This window comes from Rana temporaria, chromosome 11, assembly GCF_905171775.1.
Source record: "Rana temporaria chromosome 11, aRanTem1.1, whole genome shotgun sequence".
Taxonomy (NCBI): domain Eukaryota; kingdom Metazoa; phylum Chordata; class Amphibia; order Anura; family Ranidae; genus Rana; species Rana temporaria.
The window spans coordinates 31,800,598-31,823,201 of NC_053499.1; the positions used below are offsets into that span (position 1 = coordinate 31,800,598).

At 43.2% G+C, this 22,604-nt stretch overlaps 1 protein-coding gene and 1 pseudogene across 3 annotated transcripts in view; one reads left to right on the top strand and one right to left on the bottom strand.

The window, feature by feature from the left end:
- The window catches only part of DNAJC24 (DnaJ heat shock protein family (Hsp40) member C24), a 67,870-nt gene that overhangs the window by 5,284 nt on the left and 39,982 nt on the right, over positions 1 to 22,604 (bottom strand). The gene's annotated exons all lie outside the window — the stretch shown is intronic.
- LOC120918039 lies at positions 8,188 to 8,272 on the top strand (annotated as a pseudogene).

Consider the following 22,604-nt stretch of genomic DNA (forward strand, 5'->3'; position numbering starts at 1 on the left):
GCGGGTTCCTGCAAAGATGTCTATTGAAGTCGCCAAAAGTTGTGCAGGAATTATTTTTGGGAATCTGTGCTTCAAATTAAATCGCCCCGATGTCAATGTGGGCTGAATGATAATTAGTGCAACACTATACCCATATGCATTTTTTGTCCTTTTCATACAAATAGAGCTTTCTTTTGGTAGTGTTTAATAGCCACTGAGTTTATTATTTTTTGCACTATAAAATGACAGTTTTTTTTTTTAATTGTCATATTAACAGGTTATTTCTCTCACACAGCATTTGCATACTTTCAATTACACCCCAAAACACAGTTTGCTACTCCTGAGTACTGCGATACCACATGTGGGAGATTTACACAGTCTGGCCACATACCGAGGCCCAACATGCAAGGAGTACCATCAGGCGTTCTGGGGGCATAAATGGCACATATTTCCCGACAACCTATTACACTTTTGAAGGCCCTGGAGCACAAGGCCAATGGAAATGCCCACAAAATGACCCTCTTTTGGAAAGAAAACACACCAACTTATATTCCATGAGGCATAATGAGTCTTTTGAACATAAAAAAAATTTCCCCACAAGTTTTTGGAAAGAAAATAAAAATGCATTTTTCTACACATTTTTTTGACAGCACTGGCGGGGCGCTGGATGAGAATCCACTGATAGGGTGGCACTGTAGAACACAGATGTGGCACTGCTGGGCACTTGCAATATACAAAAACCACACGCTGCAGCTTCTTGTTGACAGTGATTGCACCACATTGGATGAAGAGATCACATGGGTAAAGGGCTGCTGGGATTTGGCGCATTACACAAATCCGTGACGCGTCGGATCCCAAGAACCCAGCAAACACGGACACTCCTGTGTGCACACCCCAGAGAGGTGCGATTCTGGGAGGACTTCATTGTACACCCTCCCAGAATTATCCGACTACGCTGTAGCCATCATTTGGCAATGGCCCGGTTGGCAAGTGGTTAAAGAGGAACATTGCCCCCTATATATTTTTTTTTAAATCCACTCTTACCCTTTACCTGGGTTATCCTCAAAATGCATACCCAAATGTTCAGTAAATCCAGTGGTGTTGTCCTGCAATTAACGCCACATGCCAGGCCCTGCACTGCCATCTTCTTTACTTATGTCATCAGGGGTCACCATCTCTTCCATATTTTTGCAGCCCCTTGCAAGAACTAGATGGAGACAGCCAGCCCCATGCTAACTAGCAATGGTGCATGAGCTGTAAAGTACCCCGATTACCTCCTGGGATGCATGACATCAGTATCTCAGGAAGCTGTTGAGCGACTGACCACATTCTCACCTAGGTAAGAATCCCAGAAAGGAACAACAAAAAAGATGTCAATAAAAATAAGAGCTCAATTGTAAGAAAGGAAGGGGAAACTGGATGGGGAGGGTGAAGGTATGCGTTAACACCGGGATCTCCAAACTACGGCCCTCCCGTTGTTGCGGAACTACACTTCCCATGAGGAGTTGTAAAACTCTGACATTCACAGACATGACTAGGCATGATGGGAATTGAAGTTCCTGAATCACTGGAGGGCCAAAATTTAGAGACCCCTGCTTTAACATAAAAGACTACATACATTTTATATATATATTTTTAGCTACCATATTGAGAAATACACTTCCCAACATACAAGGGTTGGGTCTCCTTACTGCCCTACTTTAACCTTATTTGTAGCAGCCAGGGGAAGGAGTGAAGGGACATACTAGTGCAGGGTTTCTCAACAAGGGTTCTTCCAGAGGTCTCTAGGGGGTTCCCTTGAGCAATATCTGCCACCATTGGTATTTTTAGCTATGTGTAAGGGAGTAAATCTTCCCAACGACCACAGGTGTAAAGAGCAGTCTTAACACTGACCATCATACTAATGTATCATGAGTTGTAGATATAGTAATTTTTTAACGGGGGTTCCCTGAGGTCAAAAAGTTATTTCAAGGATTCCTCTTTGTTGAAAAAGGCTACTACAGCGTGTTCCTTGAGTCTGCTGACATCACATCCAAGAAGGGGGCAGCAGTTTGATTTTACAGGTGAATAACATGCCTACCATACATAAATGCACATAACAAATAGGCTGAGAACTGAGCCTCTTAAAGCTCAGCTTCTACAACCAGGTGAAAGCAATACTTACTATATGGCTTCCCATAATAATTGGCCATAACAAGTTGGTGGCCGTAACAAGTCAAATAATAGCACTTCACTGTGAATAATAACTATGGGCAAATGAAATAGCTCATTTAACTGCCCTTAAGAACTGGTGAAGAAAATGTAATTAACACTTAAAAAAGACAATTTTAAGCATGCTATCCATTAATTAGCAACGTATTACACTGCCTGAAATGGGACAGTTATTTGATATCACTTTCTGCATTACCACATTTTACCGAGGGTCTAAACTATGGATCTCTGGGGAGCTAGCTAGTGGGTACAAGTCTGATTAATGTAATTACAAAGATCAGCGAGTTTTGGAAATGACAGGATCAATAAAGCCATCCTTAATAGATCCTAAACACCTACACTACATTAAATATGTAGCGAATAAGGGGGAAAAAAAGAACGAAGCTGTTCCTACATTGTAACAGTTGACTAACTTCGCAGATGAGAGGTGAAATATATTAATATGGATTCTCACAAATGTACGTGTGTTTTCCTTGGCGTGAAAACTATATATTCCTACAGCAGAAAATCCGAGATGCAAGGGTGGGTTAGGGCCAATAAATAACAAAGGAGCAGTCAATCGAAAACCAATATTTCATTTATGGGCAGGTTCCTTCATCCAGTAATGTTTTATACCTGGCTATGGCAGCAAGCTTTTCTACTCCTAAATCTATCTTGAGATCGGTCTTGTATAATCCTATGCATAACAGTATTCAGATTGGGTAAGAGGGGACACACCACTATAAACCAATCAGACTGTACAGCATTGCACAACAACTGTCTTTGCCATATTCAAACTGCACTGATATTTAGATCTAAATTTGTATTTACGGCTCTGCTCCCCCCTCCCCTCTGTTTCCCTCCTCTTTGAGTGACGTATAGATTTTAAGATATCCCAAGATACGTCTATATTTGCCTAATCATGTATTGAGTACTATGATTCAGGATACTGTTTACAATATTGATCTTTTATTACCAAAATACTGTTACTGGCTAATAGCATGTTATTATAAAACAATTTTTCCTTAGGTGTGTTTTACACTTTTGTCTTGCTCATGACCATGGTTGCCTTCGTGTCCCTGGGGATTGGCGCGGCTCTTGGGGTCTACGGCGGGATTTGTATATCCGGGTAACCACAGCATGTTTATGCATGCTGTGGATTTTGGGGTGGTGAGTAAGGAGATTCCCAATTTCCTCTTATCGCTCTGATGGCCTCGCCATCTGATGTGTACAGTGGATTGGGGACACGCCCCGCCTATTCCCATTGGCAGGGCGTGCGCCTCTACTCCTCCCCTCCACGACGAACCTCCTCTCGGTTTCATATCACTGTTGAAGCGTCATCTGACGCTCACAGGGGTTTGAACGAGGGGATTGGCTCGCCGGGATCCTGGCCGGGTCACGTAATGCGGAAGTTCCATCCGCACACGTGACCGGAGACACACAGCTAAATAGTGGGATAGGCAGCCCAATCAGACAGAGGCTATCTCCCCAACGCTAACGGTGCGGTCAACGGTCCTGGCTGGTGAGTACCCCTATGGCTTCTTTTGGACCACGTCTTTATCCCTGGTTGGCTAATATACCCCTTCCAATGGGCATTTTTTTTTTACCCCTGATTTTCTTTGTTTTTTTGTCCAGATACCACTCCACTATACTGCATCTTCTCAAATACTTCCTGGTCTCTCACTTGTTTGGAACTCACTTCCCTACTCCTATGGGATTAGTTTCCCTCATCCCTACATATGCAGCTTGCTGTCTGCAATACTGTATATATCTATGAATGGGACCAGCCTGTTATCTGCTGTGGTGTATGTATTTGGGTATGTATCTTTCCACCTTGGCATCTATTGTCATTATTATTATTTTCTATTGATCTTTTGCCCAGATGGGGTATTTACCCTGGTTACCTGCTGAATCTTTAGTAGTATTGTCTTTATGGTCCCAGTAGATCTATTCACCAGCCATATTTCCATCTGGACCATTTGTGAAATCTGGATTTTTTTATGTCCTTATCCAGCCCTTCCTACTGGATTTCAAAACGAATTGTATCCATTATCGTGGATGGTAGGCACAACTATTGATTTTTGGCCTTTTTTCTTTGTCACCACATACAGGTTTTTCTATCACTATGGCGGTGTTTATTGGAGTGCTTCTGATCTTTATTCCTATCCCCATCATTACCTTATTTTTACTACCTTTGTGGTACCCTCTGCAATCTGTGAGCATTGTATCAGTGTTCTCATGTTTCTGCATGAACCCACTTTTTTATTGTCACAATTTCTTCTGGGTGTGTCCCTACATCTCCTGTGTGTAGTCCCTCATAGTGCTGTCCTATCGGCAACTTTGGTCATTGGTGCATTTCTATCGCTATGGTGCTTTAGTGCACACATGATACGATCTATGGATATCTACAAATGTTTAATGCTACATGAAATTGTAAACCAATAATCCTCTATTTTCTCCTTTTAGAAAATCTATAGCTCCTGAAGAAGCACTCAACTGCGAAACATGTAGAGCTCATGCAAAAAAACGTCTACCGATATTTATGTTAGCCATCAACCCACGTTGATGTCTTTAGTGGACCCATATTGGTTTTATTAATTTTCTTTTGATTTGTTTATTACAAAACTATTCTGTGATAATCTATGTTTTTTAATGTACTTTTATGAATATGTACTGTAATGTTGATTCAATCACCCATCTATTTGGGATTGCATCAAAAAAAAAATCTATTCTGTGTCAACCATTGGTGCCTAGAAAGTCAATTTCTTCCACAAACAACAAACTCTCCAATTACTAAAGTAATTGAATTCAATATATTAAAAAAAAAAACATAAACCAGGCACCCCACTATTCAAACAAAGCAGTGAGCTTCTCTCCGACCTCCCTAAATACTTACCCGAGACCAATTCAACACTGTGTCGAGAGCAACGGCACTGCACTCTTTCCCTCCTCACTGCATTAGTGTCACTGGACCCCAAAAAGTGTCAGGTGTCCGATTTGTCCACCGCAATACCGATATAAGTCGCTAATCGCCATTACTAGTAAAAGAAAAAAAATATCCCATAGTTTGCAGACGTTATAACTTTGGCACAAACCAATCAATATACGCTTATTGGGATTTTTTTGTACAAAAAAAAAATTATGTACCAAAATACATATTGGGCTAAATAGACCAAGATTTTTTTATATATATATATATATATATATATATATATATATATATATATATATATATATATATATATGATATGTTTTATAGCTGAAAGTAGAAACAATTGTGGGTTTTTTTTTTGGTTTGTTTTTTTCAAAATTGTCTGTCATTTTTTGATTATAGTGCAAACAATAAAAACCGCAGATGTGGTCAAATACCACCAAAAGAAAGCTCTATTTGTGAGAGAGAAAAAAAAAAAGACATGTTATTTGGGTACAGCATCGCACGACCATGCAAATGTCAGTTTAAATAATCCAATACCGCATCGCAAAAAATGGCCTGGTCATGAAGAGTGGTAAACCTTCTGGAGTTGAAGTAGTTAAAATGGCAACCAAAACCAGAAAGACATGGAAGAAAAACAGGAAAACTACCATTTGAATGGATTGAAGAATAGCCATAGTGGCAAAGACTGAGCCAAAGATCAGCTCCAGGGTGGTGAAAGAAGGTGTAAAGTTACCTGTGAGTACTGTAACAATTAGAAGACACCTCATATGAAGCCAAGCTATCGACAAGAAGCCCCCGCAAAGTGGGGAAATTTGCTTTGATATACAAGTGTTTTTGATTACAAGCATGTTTCTGGAACAAATTATGCTCTCAAGCCAAGGTTTTACTGTAAAAGGATTTTGAGCTTTAGGGCCCCTCAAACGCTCATAAAACGCTCCCCATGCCCCCTCCATTGAAATGAATTAAAAACCGCTGTAAAAACGGAGCGTTAAAATCGCAGTAAAACACCGCGATTTTACCGCGTTTTAAATTCATTTCAATGGAGAGGGGCATGGGGAGCGTTTTAATAGCGCTATTTTTACGGCAAAAACGCACCAGTGTGAAAGGGCCCTTACTCACCTTTTTAAACACACTGCTATTATCTGCACCAGACACCAGGAGGCGGGATTTAAGGTACTGACCCGATGAGGATACATAGAATGTCATAGAATTGTATATAAAACAATATCACTAGAATTTAGTTGGTTTGGTAACTACCTATTCTAGTTGTCTTTTTTTTTCTTTATATCTTTAGGTCCTCCCTCTTTGGCTCTCCTGTATCCCTCTCCTTCCTATATCTCTTTACCTCTTTCCTACCTCCGTTGACCCCCCAAATAAGTGGATTTTTGAGTTTGAGGCTATATGGTTGGGTATATTCTACATTAGATAAACAGTCTTTCTATTATAATAGATAATATATATATTTTAATAATCGTTCTTAGGACAGGGGGTACATTGAGACCGTATATGTGGGTTTTATATGTGTCTTTTCCTCTACTTCTAATTAAGCATATGGTAATTACCATGAAAAATTGTCATGCAGGTTACAGAGACGTCCTAGACCTAGAAGTCCAGTGTTTTTCCCGCAGATTTTCGACCATCTATTACTACGCTGTGGTGTATGTACATTTGGTCACGTACTTGGAATTAATTAAATTTTTTTTTGTTTGTGCAATGTGGCGGTTTTTGCATTTCTGTAAGCTTTACCTAAACAAAGAATTGAAAAAAAACCACACACTGCTAATATTTTGAACACAACTGTACATGTGCCCATCTGTCAGTGTAACCGAGCAGTGACATAGCAATCCCTCCTTCGGACCAGGCTCATTCTAAGACAAATCAAAAGGTGTGATGGCACTTTTTTTTTCCTACATTCGTTTTTATGGTACTTTGAACATCTTAAAATGCAACTCGAGGCAAAAAGCTAAACCGAGGCAAAATTTGCATATATTCAACACCTAAATTACTGTCGCGAGTCCAGCTACTAGAGGATGTAATGCACGATTTTCATAAACAAAATATTCATGAAATAATTAGTGCCGTGTTTCACTATTTGTTCATCAGTTTCGAATGATATCAATTCAGAGATCTAAGGGCAGATATATTTATGTAGGTGAAATATCACCTGCATTATATTCATGCAGCACGTTACTTGCTATTTTAGTTCTCAGATCTCATGGTGTTGAAGAAGAACTCCAGGCAAGACTCAAATATCAGCAATAAATATGTAAAGTGAAAGCCTTTTTGCCCGTGTCCGTTTTTCGGAGGTAAAGAGGATGAGAACATAAAGATTGCTGCCTGTAGCAGAAACAAACTGATCTCTGATAACAACTGTATTCTATAGAATGCGGAAGACAAAGCCACCATTTACATGAAACTCCAGGCATCATTTTATTTTAGTTTTCAATAAAGTGAGGAAGGACTAGAATCTCTTTTTTTTTCCCATTTCTGTCTGTTTCCAAGAGGGAGATTTCCCCCTGACTTTGTATAAGCTGAACTTCCCATGTCCCCTTTCTGGAATGCATTCCACATGTATTACTTTGGAGACTTCATTTAAAGAAACCTATCATTAGAGAAGCATGGAGGCTGCCACTGCCGATTTCTTCTGAAAATGTAGATTGCCTAGCTGTCATGAAGATGCTCTAGTTCCAATATTTTTTTGTCACTTACCCAAAATAAACATGAAGATAAGAAGCTCAGACCTTCTGATTTGCATACTTGTCCCAGGTAAGCAGTGAAGCCAGAGGGTCATCATAACAGCCAGCCAACAAGCCTTTTCAGAAACAGGTCTTAAGACCCCGTACTTCTCTCATGACTGGTTTGCTTTAAAGCAAAAAGTCACATGAATAGAAAATCATTCCTGGGAAATATACTTACCTTTCCAGTGGCCGGTTTGTTGAAATGACACTTCTTCTCTGTTCCCTGACCACTCCATTTAGTTGACACTTTCCGATGTTTGGGATAGCTACTTCCTGCTGCAGTTTCCACAGGGGAACTACTGCATGGTTTATTTTGTAATCATACAGTACAGGACACAGAATGTTATTGCTTCTCTGCCTTTTGGCTAAGATCAAGTGTAGTATCTTTTCTTATCATTTGCTAGGAGGTGGCGCTGTGCTAACAGTCTCTGGTCCACAGCAGTGGATTAGGGATAGCGGTGGCTATGCAAAACCTCGTGGAGTAATGGCAACCTGGACGGCAAGTATCAGGGTGGACCGAAACCGCACTGCTCGACGGTGACTGAGGGACGTTATTAGGCCGCCTTTAGAGAAAGCCAAAACGGAAGCCTCCTGGTGAGGATGGAGAACCACTGGGTCTGGCCGAAGGGTCGGGTCCCTGGCCCTCTGGCCTAGATTGGTGTAGTGCTTGCTCCGGTCTGTTTTTCGGGAGAGAACACTGGCTCCCCTTTCCCACCAGGGGAGTGGTTAGTATTTCCCAAATTTAATTAGGTAGGAGTAATGGGAGTGGTGGTTGAGTCGAGTTACATAGGCTCTCAAAGCTCCAGACCTTCCTAGCTGGGGTGGGGCCTGCCCCATCTAAGCTGTTGGTCAGGGTTGAGAGAAAAGCCCATGGTGAATGTGCCCCTGGGTGGAGACTTGAGGAGGGCTGGGGGGCCGGATGAGGGTGGAGATAGGAGGAGACAAGCAGAGACCCACATGTGTTTTTATTGTACATGCGTGGCCAAAATGATGTCCTACTGCACATGCACCTCCAGCCTCTTGTGTACATGTTGCTATAGCAGCCACAGCAGAAGTTCATTCCTGCTGCTATAGCATAGTGTGCATGTAGTGCTTAGTGTGCAAGCGCATTTAAACAAGACTTTACTGCGCATGCACGAGACTGAGTTGGACTTGTTGGGAGGAGTGGCAAGTTGAAGGCCAGGAAGAATATTAATAAAAAGGATTAATGGACAAAAGATAACTACGGTATATATGATTATGGCTATTTGTACAGCACAATGTGGTGTTTTTGGAAACCAATCAGCTTTGCCTACTAATTATTGTTTCCTTGTAATAAACTCTTTGCTGTCTTCTAATACAATAGAAGCAGTGCAACCTCAGAGAAAAACCCTTAGAAACCATACTCCGATTCCCTAGGCAATTGCTTCGGATACAGGATCCTGTGTGGGCGCTCACCTCGGCACTTATTGCAATGTGGTTCATTTTCCAATTAGTAGGCTGTGGGCCAGAGGGTGACACCACTGTGTTTCTTTTCTCTAATGGTGAAAGTGGTGTCACCCTTCTGACTCTGCTGCCTGAAAGAGGTATACATTCTACAAGAAACTGGACAGAATTTTAAATTCTTTGACACAAAGTTCACATGGGTCAACTGTGTATATAGTGGTTTGCCCAGTGTTCAGCCTTAAAGGGGTTGTAAAGTCAGAAGTTTTTTTTATCCCAATGCATTAAGATAAAAAGCCTTCTGTGTGTAGCAGCCCTCTTCTGCCCGCCCCCACCCGCCAATACTTACCCGAGCCCCATCTCTGTCCAGCGATATCCACGAATGTCTTGGCCATCTCAGACTCTCCCTCCTGATTGGCTGAGACACAGCAGTGGTGCCATTGGCTCCTGCTGCTGTCAATAAAAATCAGTTAGCCAATCAGTTGAAAGAGAGAGGGGGCGGGCTGTAGGTCCATGTCTAGATGGACACAGGGAGGTGTGACTCGGCTTGGGTGTCCCCATAGTAAGCTGCTTACTGTGGGATCACTGAAAAGGAGGGAGGGGCCAGGAGAGGCTAAGAGGGACCCGAGAAGAGGAGGTTCTGGGCTGCTCTGTACAAATCCACTGCAACAAAGCAGGCAAAGTATGACATGTTTTTTTTTTTTCTATAAAAATAACAAACTTTACAATCACTTTAAAGATTGTATCTATTTCGATGTTAGAAATGCTCTCCACTTAGTATCCAACTTATTTGCTTTATTAAATAAAAACATATACATCTTAAAATCTAATAATATACAGTATGTCTATTCCTGAGTCACACCAAGACACAATTGTCATTGTCCTATTAAACATGAGTTGTGGGAACCTAATTAGCTGTGGTTTATAATACTCACTGAAATTCGGAAGTAGAAACCACAAACTCTATAAGGTATTAGGGAAGTATTTGTGTGACTTTACTGTCTGAAATGTACATCTAATAAAACAGGGACAGTATACTAGGGTGGTCTACAAAGCCTGTGATGAAGTCGATTCTAATGTGTGGAGATGTTTTCTGGATGAGTAATGTTTAGGAAAACTCCAGCATCCCTTTACAGGAAAAGTAATGGTTTGGAAACAAGTATAATTTTACGCTTTTTAATGAAGTCCACCTCCAGCCCTGCTTCCCAATCCTTCCCCCACCCCTCCAATAATCAGACTTGTCCTTACACCCCCACACCCTTGGTACAGCCTTTCACTGGGAAGTTCACTGTACTGTTGTTTCTACTGCCCCAGCTCTTTAAGCAACTGAGAACAGAAGGAATATGATTATAAAAAAAAGAGCCGGTATTAATAATGTTTTTTAATATCTATAGCCTTGTTTTACAAGGTGAGGGTTTACAATCACTTTAATATAGGGCTGTTCATAGTTTCTATCAGAGAAAAGTAGTTGGATAGTAAACCGCTTCTTCTGTGCAATCTCTTTATAAAACCTATAAGGTTGTGGCATGGGTACATCATGTATAAAATATTTGTAAAGCATATTTCATATAAATTAAAACAAAAAAAAACAGAAAATGTTAGTATAAAATCTAATTTAAAAAATGTACATGTATCCCAAATCATTTGTTTTCTTAAAAGAACTCTGCCCATGATCTGTAGTGTGGGATTATCTAGATCAGTGGTTCTCAACCTGGGGGTTGGGACCCCCTTGGGGGTCGAATGATGAATTTCCAGGGGTCCCCAAATCCTTGGCTGTTCCTGAAGCCCGCACCACTCTCCCGGGCTTCTCACGGTTGCCCAGCAGGGCTGTTCCTGGAGCCCGCGGCCACCCACTCAGCCTCTTTGCAGCCATCCATTCGGTTCATGGCATGGCTGGGGGGCAGAGACTATAGGGGGGGGGCAAGAAATTAGGATAGAGAGATAGAAGGGAAAGAAAGGAGAACAAAGATAAAGAGTGGTACATCCTAAAATGTACCACAAGGGGTTTTAATACTGTACGGGTGGAAGAGACTTGGGGAACGCTATATGTCTGAGGGTTAGGGACGCAAATTACTTGTCTTACCTTGGGTGCTGACAACTCACGGTATGAAATTTTGTTGGGGGTCCCCACAACTTGGGGAATTTTATCAAGGGGTCACGGCACTAGGAAGGTTGAGAACCACTGATCTAGATATTCACGGTTGCCTCTTCTAGTATCCCTTATTCACCAAAACTGTCAGTTTTGAGCCTCTAGGGAATAATATTCTGAGCTGTGATTCTTTATACCAATGGCCTATATCCCATTATTCCATCTTGTAAGGTCAGCGATAAGCCCATTGCTGAACTTCATTGAGGGCACTTGACCATTATAGAGGTCTTCCACAGATGTTTAAATTTCTCACGAACAATACAATTCCCAGACCTCTTTAGAGCTTCTACAACTGCTCATAAAAGACATAAAATATGATTAACCCCAAAAAATGGCCCACATAGACAAAATAAGGATCTTTCAATAAGAGGATCGCACGTAAGAGGCTTTAGGCAAGGTATGTACAATGGTAGTCTTGCTGTCTGGGCTGTCGATCTAGCTCTGATATAACAATGCCGGATACCCCATAAATGGCATCAGCAGGAGGGCTGAAGCAGGGGAAACAGGAGGTAGTTTTGATTGAGTATTGCATGGAATCTTGTAAACAATCTAGAGAGGCAGCTCTCTTTTATCAGTCTGGCTGAAGGCCGATGGTGGCTATGCATGAGAGATAAGCCAGAGTGTGTTACTGCAATGTGCCACTGAGTGTTTTCCCCATAGGCGATGCACTATTATTGAGTCCCCCTCCCATTAGCAAGGAGGATGGGTATACATTTATTGAAGGCTCTAATGGAAGACTGAGGGACTCCTACCCCCAGGCCGATTGCAGAAAGACAGGCTATCACATCATGTAACGGGAGCCTGTGTGTGACAGAGCTGACCTATATTTTCCCTCTTCCTTGCTCCCAACAGCCTGGCGCTGTTTTAAGAAGCTATTTTCTCGGGAGCGCAGCAAAATAAAAATTGCAGGCGAGAGATGCTGATTTACAAATATATGATCCTGAATTAACTCTTCCAGTACCAAAATCAGCAGGGCTTGAAATGCCACAATGCCTAAAGAACTTTATAAACCTGGCCATGCATGCCGGGATCGGACTTGGAATGGTAAAAAAAAAAAAAAAAAAATTAGATCTCAAATGATTCCTTCCATGTCTGCCAACCTCTCTGTTATTGCACATAAGACAATGCTATGATCTTCTTCATCTCCGGAATGAATAAAACAGGACATTTCCCAACCCACCAGATTTTTGTGACACAGAGGCAGGTCTCTCAGTACGACTCTTCACCATACACAGACTTTCCCACAGTTGCTCATATTATGATACAGTCCTATCCTGTGTATGATCATCTTACAGCTGGCCAGACATCAAACAGTAGCTGCAGGTTGGGGAATTAAGTGAACACATAATGGTGTGTCAGCTGCCCGAAAGCCACACAAAACATGCATAATCATATGCCAAGAACAAGCACCCCCTTTTTGTCCAAGATCTTTGAACCGGAAATGTCTAATTGCCTACAGATATCCTAATCCCCTGCGAAAATCAATATGTCCGCTTTACGGAACTCTGAGAATGGTTGTATAGTGTATACGTTGCAGAATAACTGATCTTGAGTGAAAAAGATTAGTGGAACAGGTTTTCCAACATGCTATAAAAACACCTGCAACTGATCTTCACTGCAGACATGCTTAACGTCAAGTTGATGGTGACTGTCTTGGTGGTACACAAATTCAAATGAGATCAATGGCCTACAGTTAAGGTTCAGATTGCCCACCCCTTTATGTAAAGCTTCTCAAGTCTCACAGCCACCTTAAAATTGATCTCCACATTTAATGTCCCTTTAACTACTTCCCGACCTGCCGCCGCAGTTATACGGCAGCAGGTTGGCTCCCCTGCGCGAGAGCCCTTACAATAACGATGGCTCTCTTATCGGCCACTAGGGGCGCGTGCGGGTGCCCGGCAGGAGCGATCGACGCCGGGCACCCGCGATTGCTCGTTACAGAGTAAACACACAGCTCCCGGTCCTGTCAGAGGGAGAAATGCCTGACTGTCTGTTCATACAATGTATGAACAGCGATCAGTCATTTCCCCTAGTGAGTCCAGCCCCCCTACAGTTAGAACACACCCAGGGAACATACTTAACCCCTTCCCCGCCCCCTAGTGTTAACCCCTTCCCTGCCAGTGGCATTTTTATATTAATCCACATTTTATAGCACTGATCGCTATAAAAATGCCAATGGTCCCAAAAACGTGTCAAAAGTGTCCGAAGTGTCCACCATAATGTCGCAGTACCGAAAAAAAAAAAACACTGATCGCCGCCATTACTAGTAAAAAAAACATTAATAAAAATGCCATAAAACTATCCCCTATTTTGTAAACACTATAACTTGTGCGCAAACCAATCAATAAACGTTTATTGCGATTTTTTTTACGAAAAATATGTAGAAGAATACGTATCAGCCTAAACTGAGGAAAAAAATGTTTTTTTATATATTTTTGGGGGATATTTATTATTGTAAAAAGTAAAAAATATAAATTTTTTTCAAAATTTACGCTCTATTTTTGTTTATAGCGCAAAAACTAAAAACCGCAGAGGTCAAATACCACCAAAAGAAAGCTCTATTTTTGGGGAAAAAAGGACGCCAAGTTTGTTTGCGAGCCACGTCGCACGACCGCGCAATTGTCAGTTAAAGCAACGCAGTGCCGAATTGCAAAAAGTGCTCTGGTCTTTGACCAGCAATATGGTCCGGGGGCTAAGTGGTTAAATAGTTAATTTGGGCCAAGCTGGCCCAAACAAACTATTCCCTTGCTGAACGTGCAAGTAGGAGTGGAAAGGGAAGTTCCCATCCCACTGCTGGAACACAACTCTATATACTATAGTATATGTAGCTCAGGCTACATGCAGTTTATACAGCGTGCCCAGAAAGTGCAATAAATTGTTTGTCTGTGCCAGCTTGGCCCAAACTATTTAAAGGGACATTAAAAAACATGGAGAGCAACTTCAACTTTTCATCCCATTACTAGTGAAAACAAATAAAAAAATGATTCAGGCCAAATCATGAGCTGTGTTTTCCTACCCATATCTGCACTTTCTTACCTCCCGCCTTCCCCAAATGTGCCAGCAAAAATCGTGGGGCACAAGCGACACCCCCACAAATCAATGCATTCCATACAGAAGCAGCCAACCACCACACTGTAATCATATGGGGGAAGGAAAAAGCCTGCTAGGCCCTGTACAGGTTTTAACCTTTAGAAAATAAAAACCTGCAAGGAATTTCAGTAGGCTATAGTAGAAGATCAAGCAGTGGAGAAAATGTGGGAAAGGTAACAGCAAGCTGCAGCATTTATTGTTTACTTTCTAAACAAAGGGTCAGTTTACTGTCCTTCGGCCTTTAGAGTCGGTTCACACGAGGGCGACACGACTTCCAGCGCGACTCCGACACGACTTGAGCATGAACCACAGGGCGATCTGGGGCGATTTACAACACGACTTGAAGTCGTCTCCAGGACAGGAGACTTTCCAGTGGCCAATCAAACAACAATCAGCTCTGGGGAGGGAGGGGGAGGGAGGGGGGCAGGAGAGGTTTGCCTGAGAAATGTATGTTATCTTCCTGGAAAGTCGCTTCAGTTAAGACAGTGATCAGACTTGGATCAGACTTGAGGCGACTTCCATTGAAATCAATGGGTACAAATCGCCTACAAGTCGGATTGAAGTAGTACAGGAACTTCTTTTGAAGTCGGAGCGAAGCGAGTCGTGTGTATTAACACCGCTCCCATTTACTTGAGGCGACTTCAAGTCGGATCCCAAGTCGCCCCAGTGTGAACCGGCTCTTAGGGGGCCAGTGAAAGTAGAAAATCCCCCCGGCATCAGTGGGCTTAAACAATGCCCCATCATTGGTTTTAGTAAGAGGAATAGTGCCTCATTCATCTATTTGAAAACTGCCATCACTGCCCATTCTCAGGCTGGGGTGGGTCCTTGACCAAGCTGTATTGGATAATTACGAGGAGGTCACAGACATGGCTGGGCTTTCTGGATCACATTATTGCAGGGTTCCTCCAGAGGTTGCTAGGGATTTCTTTAACCACTTAAGGACCGCCTCCTGCACATATACGTCGGCAGATTGGCACGGCTGGGCACAGGCACATACCTGTACGTCCTCTTTAAGAGCCCAGCCGTGGGTAGCATGCGCCCCCAGTCCGAAGCTCCGTGGCCGCGGGACCCGATCTCTGCCGGTGTCCCGCGATCGGTCACAGGAGCTGAAGAACGGGGAGAGGGGTAAACACACCTTCCCCGTTCTCCACAGTGGCACTGTCATTGATCGTCTATTCCCTGATATAGGGGAAGATGATCAATGACGTCACACGTCCAGCCCCGTACAGTTAGAAACACATATGAGGTCACACTTAACCCCTACAGTGCCCCCTAGTGGTTAACTCCTAAACTGCAATTGTCATTTTTGCAGTAAACAATGCATTTTTTTAGCACTTTTTGCTGTGAAAATGACAATGGTCCCAAAAATGTGTCAAAATTGTCCGATGTATCCGCCATAATGTCGCAGTCACAAAAAAAAAAAAAAAAAATCGCTGATTGCCGCCATTAGTAGTAAAAAAAATAAAAATATTAATAAAAATGCCATAAAACTATCCCCTATTTTGTAAACGCTATAAATTTTGCGCAAACCAATCGTTAAGCGCTTATTGCGATTTTTTTTAACAAAAATAAGTAGAAGAGTACATATCGGCCTAAACTGAGGAAAAAAAAAAAGTTTTCTTATATATTTTTGGGGATATGTATTATAGCAAAAAGTAAAAAATATTGCATTTTTTTTTCAAAATTGTCGCTCTATTTTTGTTTATAGCGCAAAAAAAACACAGGAGGTGATTAAATACTACCAAAAGAAAGCTCTATTTGTGGGAAAAAAAGGACGCCAATTTTGTTTGGGAGCCACGACGCAATTGTCAGTTAAAGCGACGCAGTGCCGAATCGCAAAAAGGGGCAAGGTCCTTAACCTGCATATTGGTCCGGGTCTTAAGTGGTTAACAATGAGTATTTTCTGCCTCTCAGATAATTACACACTGACACCGTTGATCTTTCTAGCTGTAAAGGGATTTTTCAAAATAAACCACAAGTCTAATGCCGCATACAGACGGTCGTTTTTTGTGATGAAAAAAAACGACGTTTTAAATCATGAAATAAAACGACGTTTTTGAAACATCATTTTCAAAAACGATGTTGCCTACACACCATCGTTTTTTAACAATGCTCTAGCAAAGCGAGGTTACGTTTCACCACTTTTTTCCATTGAAGCTCGCTTCATAACTAGCTTCTGGGCATGCGCGGGTTTAAAAACGTTGTTTTAAACGTCGTTTTTTGCTACACACGGTCAATTACTGTGAAACAAAAAACGTCGTTTTGAAAAACGACACAAAAAATTCAAGCATGTTCGAATTTTTTTTGGGTCGTTTTTTTGAAGACATAAAACGACATTTTGCCCACACACAATCATTTTAAATGACGTTTTTTAAAATGTCGTTTTTTTTCATCACAAAAAACGACTGTCTGTACGCGGCATAAGGAGAATTTTTCTCACTGACCATCACACGGATATATCACAAGTTGTAGACATTGGGCCAGATTCAGGTAGGGAGCGCGTATTTGTGTGCGGGCATAGCGTATCCTATTTAAGCTACGCCTCCGCAACTTTGACAGGCAAGTGCGTTATTCACAAAGCACTTGCCCCGTAAGTTGCGGCGGCGTAGCGTAAATTGGCCGGCGTAAGCCCGCCTAATTCAAATCTGTAAGATGTGGGCGTGTTTTATGCAAAATCATCGTGACCCCACGTAAATGACGCTTTTTACGAACGGCGCATGCGCCATCCGTGAAAGTATCCCACTGCGCATGCTCCAAATTAACCCGCAAAAAGCCAATGCTTTCGACGTGAACGTAAATTACGCCCAGCCCTATTCGCGAACGACTTACGCAAACGACGTAATCGACGGAAAATTTGACGCTGGCCCGACGTCCATACTTAACATTGGCTGCGCCTCATATAGCAGGGGTAACTTTACGCCGGAAAAAGCATTACGTAAACAGCGTATCTGTACTGCGACGGCTGGGCGTACGTTCGTGAATAGGCGTATCTAGCTGATTTACATATTCTACGCGTGAATCAGCGTACACGCCCCTAGCAGCCAGCATATGACGGCGTAGGAGACTTAAATTCTGGCGTATCCGATTCTTTGAATCAGGTGCCAAGATACGACGCCTCACACTCAGAGATACGACGGCGTATCTGGAGATACACCGTCGTATCTCCTACCTGAATCTGGCCCATGGTAGCTTTTAACAAGAGTTCCCTGAGGCTAGAAAGGCATTTCAAGGGTTCCTAAGTGTTGGAAAGGCTGCATTATTGTCTGAACAGAATTAAAAATTCTTTGGCAAGAACAGCAGCACATGTTATTAAATTGTATCTATCCACTTGCCTGGTATTTAGCACACAATCTACCCCCGGGCAGGAAGAGGTTACTGCAACATTTTGCCATGGCCAGTTCCAGGATAACATTTCCAAGGACACCTCTCCAAACCTAGGTTCCAGCTTTGCCTACAAGTTACGGTGATGTAAAGCCATACTTTCCCAGAGCACATCTGTGCAGTCCCACCATATTATTAGAGGATCTCTCTATCTGGTAGATTTCTTTGTGCAATTCTCTGTTGATTCAAAACGCTCAGCTTTAGATAGCAACATAGCATTAAAACTGCATGGTCTGTGCTGCTGTGGGGCGTAGCTTGTGATCCAGAGTCGTCAGCAGAGGTTGCAATGATGCAGTTAGCAGGGCCGGTGCAAGGATTTTTGACACCCTAGGCAAAACCTCATTTTGCCGCCCCCCCCTTGGCTCCACCCCCTTTGCACTGTCCATGTATACACCACCTTTTTATAGACTGCTACCATTGGGGGAGGGGGGGGGGGGGGGAGTCAGTCACTGGCCCTACGCATGCAGCGTATGTGGGAGCCTGTGGGGGGGGGGGGGGGTCTGGCATGGCGCCCCTGACTAATGTGCGCTGTAGGCTGCTGCCTACCTTGTCTATAGGTAGTGTCGGCCCTGTACAGGGTATACGTACACAAATAATCAAGGCACTGTTGATCAGTGCAGGCCCATTAGTGTCGCCTATCAGTGCCATCTATAAGTCTCCATCAGTGCCATTTATCAGTGCCACCTCTTTGTGCCCATCAGTGCCCATTATTGGGGAATCCCTCATGGGGACAGCAGGTGTACAGACCCGGGTACTCAGCACAGGGATGGTGGGAACCCCTCATAATGGACACAGCGGGAGTACAGACCCGGGAACTCAGCACAGGGATGGTGAGAACCCCTCATAATGGGCACAGCGGGTGTACAGACCTGGGAACTCAGCACAGGGATGGTGGGAACCCCTCATAATGAGCACAGTGGGTGTACAGACCCGGGAACTCAGCACAGGGATGGTGGGAACCCCTCATAATGGGCACAGCGGGTGTACAGACCTGGGAACTCAGCACAGTACAGGGATGGTGGGAACCCCTCATAATGAGCACAGCGGGTGTACAGACCCGGGAACTCAGCACAGGGATGGTGAGAACCCCTCATAATGGGCACAGCGGGTGTACAGACCTGGGAACTCAGCACATGGATGGTGAGAACCCCTCATAATGGGCACAGCGGGTGTACAGACCTGGGAACTCAGCACAGGGATGGTGGGAACCCCTCATAATGGGCACAGCGGGTGTACAGACCTGGGAACTCAGCACAGGGATGGTGGGAACCCCTCATAATGAGCACAGTGGGTGTACAGACCTGGGAACTCAGCACAGTACAGGGATGGTGGGAACCCCTCATAATGAGCACAGTGGGTGTACAGACCCGGGAACTCAGCACAGGGATGGTGGGAACTCCTCATAATGAGCACAGCGGGTGTACAGACCTGGGAACTCAGCACAGGGATGGTGGGAACCCCTCATAATGAGCACAGTGGGTGTACAGACCTGGGAACTCAGCACAGTACAGGGATGGTGGGAACCCCTCATAATGAGCACAGCGGGAGTACAGACCCGGGAACTCAGCACAGGGATGGTGGGAACCCCTCATAATGAGCACAGCGGGTGTACAGACCTCTGGACAGGGAGGGCAGCATTTACTAGAACTGATTGGCTTTTTTTTTCTTTTTACTGCAGCTGCTGACTGCTGGTGGAAGGGAGATGAGGAAAATACCCCTTTTAGATGCTACAAGTGGAGGAAAATACAGCCCAGTTCTAGTAAATTCTGCACCCCCAGCTGCACTAGCATCAGCAGTAACTAGAATACATAGGGACTAGTGGGCAGCAGCCTGACCTGTAGGCAGTGTTTTCTATGGGTGGTCACCACCAGCAGAAGAAAGAAACTTAAATAAATACACTGACCGCACAGCACTAATCAGTGATACCAGCTCCAGCAACAGCATACTGTATGTATCATGGCCAAGCACTCACCTACATTCTCGGCTTCCAATCTCCCGCGCTGTGACCTGTGCAATGTGAGGGGAGGGGGGACATTCCAGGGAGGGAGCTCGAGGGTTATCAGAAGGAAGAGCTGAGGAGAACTCTGTGTGTGTAATCCCGACCTGAAGGACATCGTATAACGGAGGCGGGCTGAGTGAGTACAGAGTGCAGTTTGCGAGCAGTCAGTGGTGTGGAATGGGCGGCATTTTCAAACAACAGAGTCGTTGTATTTTCCTCCTCTAATGTCTCCCAGTCCCTATACACAGAGGTGTGCGGCTCCCCAGCTAGTCACTTCAGTGTGTGTGTCAGTGCTCAGGAGGAGTGTCGGCGGGAGCTGGTGAAGACACTAGTTCCAGGCTGCTGTGTATATTGTCGGTAGGAGGGGAGCGGAGTTCACTCCCATACAGTGCGGAGCGGCTTCACCAAAAATCACCTGCTTTCCCCAGTGACTGAGCCACGCCATCTCCGCACTCCAACCCCCTCCTTGTGTTTGTCAGTCCTCTTGGACTGGCACCCGACTCTCCACACAAGGGCAAGTCTTCTCCACACCAGAAAGCCGTGTACACAGCAGCCGTAGTTGCGCTCTTGATGACAGTGCGCTCTAGGCGGCTGCCTAATCTGCCTAGTGGTAGCGCCGGCCCTGGCAGTTAGCACAGATGAATCATTCAATACTAACTTGCCAAACAATTTATATTCCCCATAGACCTCCAGAAAACTCATCCACATTATATATATATATATATATATATATATATATATATATATATATATATATATATATATATATATATATATATATATATATATATATATATATATATATAGTTTAAAATGTGTCAGATTAAAATAGCTTTATTTTAGATTCTCTAGGAGTAAAACATGGGAGAAAAAGAAGCGGAGGGGGCACCAAAACTATACTTTAAGCCTAGGTTCACACTGCTGCGAATTCAAAATTGCGGTAAAATGCGCGATTTTACCACGATTTCGCCCGCAATTTAATGTAAATCGTGGCCCGAAATCGCAAAAAGTAGTACAGGAACTACTTTTTGAAATCGCAGATGCGGCGTCGCACTGATTAGGACAGTGCCATTGCCGACAATTGCCGCCGATTTGAGATGCGATTTGACATGTCAAATCGCATCTCAAATCGTTCCAAATCGTACCCAGTGTGAACCAGGGCTAAAGGCCACTAAATATAAATGACATGTTATGGAAGGACTCTAGTCCACACAAGCGTTTCCATAATTCTTCATCTCCAACATCCATCAACAATTGTGTCTTATGCCGCGTACACACGATCATTTTTCGTCTTTGAAAAGCATCATTTAAAATGATCGTGTGTGGGCTACACATCATTTATCAGGTTCTGAAAAAACGACAAAAAAAAAAAAAAAAATCGAACATGCTGCATTTTTTAACTTCGTTTTAAAAAAATGTCGTTTTTCGGGTAGTAAAAAATGATCGTGTGTGGGCTAAAACGACGTTTTAAACCAGCACATGCTCAGAAGCAAGTTATGAGACGGGAGCGCTCGTTCTGGTAAAACTACCGTTCATAATGGAGTAAGCACATTCATCACGCTGTAACAGACAGAAATGCGCGAATCGTCTTTTACTAAAACGGAATCAGCTAAAGGAGCCCAAAGGCGAATGGAACTTCCCCTTTATAGTGCCGTCGTACGTGTTGTACGTCACCGCGCTTTGCTAGATCATTTTTTTAAAACGATGGTGTGTGGGCAACGTCGTTTTTAATGATAAAGTTGGAAAAACATTGTTTTTTGGACATGCTGAAAAACAACTTTTTTTTTTCATGCCGAAAAATGATCGTGTGTACGCGGCATTAGTTTCTGAAAAGTATTGTGATTAGCATGTGCTATGGAAGCACCGATATGTCGGCCTTTTAAAATTATTGGTCAAAAATAGGGTTATCAATGTTTTGCCACTAGAAAAAAAAAAAAAGGTGCCAATAATGGCACTCTGTGTCAATGCAAAACCGAGTCCCATTGACTTCAATGCAAAAAATGGCAGCCACATTAATTAAATCATTTTTTTATTTTTTAAACTGTCTTCGGTTTTCAGCCAAGCACATCCTGAATTTTCGTATTTTTTTTTTGGCACCGGAATTTTCATTTCGATGCACCACTAGTACACTACTCACCTGTCAAAGAGAGTGAATAGAGGATAGAAGTAGGCCAAGTTTTGTCTTCCGATCCAACACCAGACAAAGGAGCAGTGACAACGCAGAGCCCATAGGTTTTGAATCCCTCCAACTGCTTGACCACTAAAGACATGGAACTCTATAAGGGGTTCTTGCTTTTCAAAGAAAACAAATTGGCTTCAATGAAGCTACACTGTGTTTGATCAAGAATAGCGCTTAGCAGAATTCTCTTTTAACCACTTGTGGACCTCCTAACGCCGATATACGTCGGCAGAATGGCACGGCTGGGCACATACAGGTATGTTGACTTTTACCAGAGTTTAGGAACAGGTAGATTTAGACCCAGTTAAATGCTCCTCTCCTGAACACAGAAGAATTGCATTCAGGAGAGGAGAGATTTTCGCAGAAAAACGCTGGCCACGCCAAAAATGCATGTAAACGTCTAGGTGAGTTTAGCGCTTTCATTTCAATGGCCAGAATAAATTATTATTCTGGCCAACGAAATGATGTAACGCCCAAGCACTGGATGCTGCTAAACACGGGTAAGATGTAGCAAAACGCGGTACACGCATTTACCATTGTTC